Here is a 7,018-nt window from a genome sequence, read left to right on the forward strand (position 1 = left end):
TCCTTGGCCGCCAAGCAACGGCCGCCTGACACCGGTGCCAGTTCGTCGCCCCGTCCGGCCTGCTCGGCCACCGAGCCTCGCCATCCTCATCCGCTTCACCGGCCACCGTTCACTCCCTCTCTCCCCTCCTTATCCTCGCGGGCCAGCCATCCCTATCCACTGCTCCTACGTGGCGCCCTCCCCAGCCTCCTCTGCGCCTATAAAAAGCGCCTGCTCCTCCCCGGCACCCCATCCCTCGCCGAGCCGAACAAGCCCGAGCCTTGCTCTCGCGGCCACCCTTCTCTCAGCCCCTCCCTCACCTCCACAACAGCACCACTAGCTTCGCCCCCTCCTCCTCTCCCTCCCAGTGCCCTCCGTGTGGTCGGCGGCGACCGGGAACGCCTCCCTGGGGCGCTCCGGCGAGCCCCGCGGCGGCGCACATGGCGGCCGTGGTGGCGCCTCCCAGCACCGGCGCGCCCCAGCCGCGCCGTCCTGCCTCCGTCGGCCGCCGTCACCCCCCTCTCTACATAAGCCTGACGCGTGGGCCCAGATGTCCAACGCCGTCCGACCCTCCGTTAAACCCCCTACACCTTCACCCCTACACCCAGTCCACAAACGCCGCTTGCAGAAGCCACCACCCGGTCCACGAACCGTGGACCACGGCTCCACGAAACTGTGCCAGAGCCGGCCCCCTCCCATTGCGTCAGCCAGCGTGAAAACGCTAGGTGCTCCCGGTAAGTACACACCAATTATCATTTTGAGCCGTTCCACCTTTCCAAAAATTACCAAAATTTCTCCAAAAATAACACAAAATATTACAATCCTATTCATGCCTTACTTTTTCATATATCATTCCATATGAGCCCTTTTCCAAATATCTAGCCCCTACCTAATTAAGAAAACCTATTTTTAGTGCACTCGAAAATTCGCGTCATGCCCATTTCAATTCCAAAAACCCTAGGAAAATTCCTAAAAATATATTAGGGCCACCTAAGCCTATTTCCATGGTCACCTTGCCCAGGCTCCACCTCAGCGGCCAAAGTGAGTCTATCGAGTTGACCTCGATTCTCCTTCCGCCTGATCTTGCCCGAACTCCACCTTAGTGGTCAAAGTGAGTTCGTCGCCCAAGATCTCTGGCTTCCACTTGATCTTGCCTAGCTCCACCTGTCGCTGGATAGCTAACTTCTAGGACCAGGTCAAGTCGAAGTGATGCTCGTCTCGCAAGCTCTCATGTTTGTAACGTTAGCAATTAAGCAGCACCCATACAAACCTAAGCTCCAAGAAACTTGTCAACGCTCCACCCGCCGAAGGGCTAGGCCCCGAGTCGAAGCTGAGCTCATCGTACAAGTTTCCGAGCCTTGAAACCTGTTCACACCACCCAGCGCCAAAAATCTATTCCAAAACACAGTCATTATGTCGCTCGATTCAAACCTCATATATCAACCAGACCTAGATATTGGTAAAAAGGAGCCGTTATGCCGTCCGTCCAAAACCTTAGGAAATTCATTAGTAACTTCTTAGAATTCCTTTAGAATCCAACCATCCAGTCCATTAATTATTTAGAAATTCATTTCTAAATAATTGATGAATTATTCTTCTTTATACAGGGAATTATTCATTAGATATCAGGTAATTCCCAAATCCTCCATCATCCATTCTTCTTCATTTTTTAGCATTATATTGATTGCTAGAATTGATTGTATATTTGTATGCTTGTTTGAACTGAGGGCACAACCAAGATCTGGCAGGAAATGAGGGATCTAGAAGGTGTGAAGTTGAAGTTCCAGCTAGTCAGAAGACGTGTATATGCGCTAGCCTAACCAGGCTCCAATACCGACGAGAAGATCCGGACTCTAGAGATTCTGACAGGAACTCCAACAACTCCAACAAGAAGCTAGGGCCCTAGTCAACCTAGGAAAACGCACTGAGGATTTTTAATTAAAGCAAGTCCTAGCACCCACCCCTCGATTATATTTTTATCCTATGTTTGCATAGATAATAAAATATACCAAGACAATAACTGGACTTGCATGATTTCCGAAAACCATAGGGACAACCCCTCTATTCCCTCCCTTGCCTTGACTTGAAGCCGATTATAGCTAGAAATCCTATTAATGACCCCGGGCACGACTAGATCGATGATCGAGTGTCATTTAGAAATAGAATTCCTTAGAAATATCTCAATCATGATGTTTTTATGGAAATCCTAGAATATGTGAGTTTATAATAAAATCTACCAACTAAAGTGTTAGAAAGTGTTAAGGACAGGACAAGGGAGTAAGAGGGTAGCCTCGGTAGAGGATCCTTCCCCAAAAGCTTACTCCGATCACATAAGGACCGGCTCGCAGGAAAGTCTTTCTAGTGCAACGTGCAACCGTATGTGCCAAAAAGGTATAGCCTTCAAGAGTGCCTAATCATGGCCTTGATTCACACCCCACCAGCGGAACCTAGTAAACCATCCCAAGGGGCCACGGTGGGCAAAAGGTAGACTGGAGCAGGACCTTCGCATAGTCCCAGGTCCGGTCCGCATGGGTCATAGGTTGAGGTCCAGAGGACTTGGTGGCATTGGATGCCACATTATGATGCATCTATTTTTCCTAGGATAGTGTCCCTGTGTGGACGTAGTATGGCCCCTGTTTAGACCCCAGTCGTACCTGTGGATGGAACTAGGGAATGTTGTCTAGAAATAGATGCCGGTGGGTACGAGTCTCGTAGGTCAGTACCGCTTGAAGCTGAGGTATGGGATGATCAAACGTATGGGTAAAGTGTACACCTCTACGCAGAGTCATAATCTATCTGGATAGCTGAGGCTCATGATTACGAGCCCACATAGTCAAAGCTCCCGTCGACTAAAATCATAACTTGAGTGTGGTAAGATGGGGCCGAGGCCCTAAGAGGGATAATTTAGAATGAGGCATAAGCCGGCCTAGTAGGACCCTGATGGTCCCTGGTGCTCCTTAAAACTTGGGAACTGGTAGGGGAGGTAAGATTCCCCCTCTAGGGCCAACAACTTAAAAAGAATATACTTTCTTCCTCTTCTTTTGCAAAACTCACCTCACCTTGCATGAAATAGGTTTATTAATAAAACAAACCTCATATACTTTCCTTGATTATCCCCAGCATTTAATATAATTTCAATGCTAGGATTTGATGAGTGTTTACGGTAGTTAACACACCAAGTTGTGAACCGCAAGCACATGGATCATTGTAGCTTTTCCCTTAGAGTATTCCATCCAAGGTTTATCAATCCGTGGATCGGCAGCGAACTGACTAGGGATTTCCATCGAATCTAATGGATTAGTCCTAACATGATGTATTGATTGCATATGAAGGCAAACTTGTTGTAAAGATCAATGGCATGAATAAGTGTAGATCACATCCACAGATATATATGATATAACACCACCAAAGGTAGCAAGAGCCTATCATCTTCTAGTTGTACTTCTAGCCAACGAGCAAGCACATCATGCATCTCATCCAAAGCAATCTTTAAACTACTACTACCTTTGGTCAACCTCCCGAAAACCCCCACCATACACGGAAGCAGACCCCGTCATGATCCCCCCTATTGGCACAGGCAGTTTAAGGGAATGAACACAGGTGAACATGTCTAGCTATCATGAAGGATTGACATACTAGATCTAATCACCATGATTACATAAAGCATGCTATGTAGTCTAAACTAGCATTAGACTATGGGACAAGCATATTCATGATAGGTAGAAAGCATAGAAGGAGACAACGAGTCACTAATAGATTGGATGACATGAAGAACATTGCTCATATAATAGATGTAGTTATATCATCACCTCCGAGTACGTACCATCAACTATCTACTACTAGCTCTCCTAAACTCCATCATAGCACAACCGCGCAGGGAGGCCATGTCGGCTAGGGTTGGCCTAAGCCATCTCCTAGACAACTCCAAAGACTTGCAGCGGCCCTCAGCTTCCTTTGGTGTATGCCTTTGGTTTTGTCGAGTTCTGGTGGATGGATGCCGGGGCTCGGTGAATTTTCGGGGTATTTATAGTTTGGAGAGCGCGTGGTAGAAATTGGAAGGTAATCGGGCGAAGGCACACCCCAGGCCGATCGGCCTAGGAGGGTCTAGGACGATCTCCTTTCGTCGTCTCATTCCCTCCTTTGTCTCTAAGTTCCCCTGATGTTTGGGAACCTTATTTTTGTATGCATGTGGGCCTAGCTCATCGAGAGCCTCGTGATAAGGTTGGATCTTGATATGTTTCCATGTCCTGCTTGCTTCCATCTTTGATCCTGAAGTGAACTTGCCATATCTTGTGAAACTTAGCCCCTAAGTTTTCTTAGAGGAGTGCTCGCCAAGAATGAGCATGATCGGGGCCTTGAGGACCGTAGGCCGATCGGCCAAGGCCCTTTTTGGGCTCGTTGGCCTTCGTCTTTCTTTAGATTGTTGCTTGTCCAGAGCCTTGTCCAATTATTCTTCAATATAGTCCAATTTCCTACGAAAACAGAATGTCCTCCAAAATATAATACATATTCGAAAATGGGGTTATTTCAAGTGCCAAAGTGGCGGGTTAGTATAAGAATATGTATGAAAACACCACTTAAATGGCACTAAAAGTGTGTAGATAATGAGCGCGAACACTGAGTATGATTCATAAGTGTACTTAGGCTTGCTTTCATTTGTACAGGTCTAGGACTTATATGGTGCTCTAAATTCATTCTTGAGGAATGGGTATCTGCACCGCTCTCCGTTGCGTAAGGTGAAACTTATTTTAGGCGTCTTTTATTGTTATGATACTAATCTATGATGAAAATTATATTAGCCTACTAATCCAAGGACTAATGTAGGTAATCAGTGGGACCTTCAGAGTAAGGTCCACACACCAGATGTCCGCAGCAAGAAACTCCTCGACCAGGTCAGGTCCGGTAATAACTGAGCAAGGGAGGACAAAAGCATCCTCGCAAGTCCTAAAGCTCTTTTTCCTTTTGAAATTAGGAACTGTAACGATGTTCGGAGGAGACATAGTGCTATAAAAAGGATAAAAATCTGCGCTACCAAAGCCTGAGGCATATCAATTGTAACGTAGAACTAGTAAGAAAGCCACTCATCGTCCCATCTATTCTTTTGGGTAGAAGAAAGCTTGACCCTATAAATTTTCTTATTCTCATTCTTTCTTCGGGTTGTGAACATGCAACAACCAAAATGAGTCTCAAACACCTGATCATTATCATTGAACTGAACTCTCTTTCTCTGTATGTGAAGTTCAAAAAACCTCGCAAAGCCATCCACATCAATCACCCCACCGAAAGTACGAACAACCTAGAAGAACTTCGAAAGCGTCATGAAGGCATTTGGAGTAAGTTGATGAAGCTTAGCTCTATACCTATCCAAAATCTTAGGCAACATCTTATTGCACGGGAATCTCAAGCCAGTTGTAAAGAAATCCCAGAAAATAACAGCCTCGCTAGGTTGAGGATCTAGAATAATTTCTTCACCAGGCAACCTCACAACTCCTTCAGGAAGTAACCCTTGCTAATGTAAAAATCGATTGTGATATGGGAAACAAGGGAAGTACCGAAATGAAGCGTGGGCTCAAAAGTCTCTTTGCTAGTCATGAGATTCGAGGGATCAGCTTCAATGTTGGATAAGTCTCCTCCCTCACTATCAACACTAGAAGAAGCCTCCGGCTGTTGGGAACCCTCGGCAGCATCTCCGCGCAGCCTCGATTACTCTTCCAGCTCTTCAGAAGTCATTAGCCTCGCAATCTGCTTGGTATGAGCCAGCTGACAAAAAAGCAAAAAAGAACAACTAAAACTTAAAGACAAGGAAACAAATAAAGAGTGAAAGAATAAAACAAAATAAAGCAAAAGAATATCACCTTCGAGGCAGTAGAGATTGTAAGTGTAGGAAGCACAAATCTTAAAGAGCCAAATAGCAGCAGAAAGGGAGCTCTCAACAAGATGCGAGGATAGCCTCGAGAGACCCCCACCTTTTATAGGGGAGGTATCAGGTATGAAAGGGCGCCTTGAACCATGATCCGAAGCCGAAGCGGCACCCAATTAAAAAATGACATGTAAGAAATCCACAGTTGTCGTGGGATCATTTCTCCTCCGACGTTCGAGGGTGACTTTTTTTGGTAAGGCGATCTCAAGGTTCGCGGGTTCGGCCCATCGGAGTCAACCCTCGTCCTTGAGGTGCTACTGTTGGGGATCGCCAAAAAGTTAAGCACCCTTGAATGACGGATGAAGATTTCAAACCTTAGCCCCGTCATGTCGTACATCATGAACATAGAGAGCGGAACTCTCCAACCTCGCATGTTGTATACTGAGTGCAAAACCAATTAACCTCGCATGAGACGCTCCTCATAACAAACTTGGAACCTTCGTACCTTCTCAATCACCGAAATGCTTCGAGGTTAAGGGGTGATAACAGAAATGGCTGGTCTTGCCGAGACTAACCCTCGAGTCTTCAGAAGGACTCGAAACATTGTGTGTTACTTCTTGTGCAAGAATGGATATGGAACAGTGCCACTCGAGGCTAGCTGTTTCATCGAGACATTACGAAGCTGGCACCTCGAGGCTAGGCATTAAGCTCAGGACGCAGATGAAGTCCCAAGGCTAGCAAGTAGGAGGCATGAGAAACGTGAACACGTGAAGAAGTTCAATTTGTACACGTGTTCCCTAAAGACCTTTATATATGGCATATTCTAAGAATGCAGTGGCTGAGTGAGGATATTTTAGGAATGTAAAGTAGGCCAAATGTTACTATAAAAGGGAAGTCCTACCCCATTGTAAAGGGAGATTACTTTTTATATAGAGAAGAGAGCATTGTTTCCATTGTAACCCTAAATCTGTTCGGTATCAAATTCATTTGAGATCAACACAAATGATTAAATTTCGGTTGTCTTTCATCCAAAATTTATACTTGTAGTGTAGTTTGAGTCGTGCCAAGGTATAACATAGGTAGGGGAAGCGTCGAGAATGATGGGAATGTAAATAATGCATCGGCACTGTTGCTTGTCACCCACATTTGAACCGGTTACTACCCAACTAGTACATCATA

At 45.9% G+C, this 7,018-nt stretch overlaps 1 long non-coding RNA gene across 1 annotated transcript; it reads left to right on the forward strand.

Moving 5' to 3' along the window:
* Nucleotides 1-227: 227 nt before the first annotated feature.
* Nucleotides 228-5,573, forward strand: LOC140222389 (uncharacterized). Its single transcript, XR_011897846.1, has 3 exons — nucleotides 228-1,922; nucleotides 4,644-4,715; nucleotides 4,804-5,573. It is a non-coding gene; the product is annotated as an uncharacterized lncRNA (long non-coding RNA).
* Nucleotides 5,574-7,018: the final 1,445 nt, after the last annotated feature.

Source organism: Setaria viridis, chromosome 3, assembly GCF_005286985.2.
Source record: "Setaria viridis chromosome 3, Setaria_viridis_v4.0, whole genome shotgun sequence".
NCBI classification, from domain to species: Eukaryota; Viridiplantae; Streptophyta; class Magnoliopsida; order Poales; family Poaceae; genus Setaria; species Setaria viridis.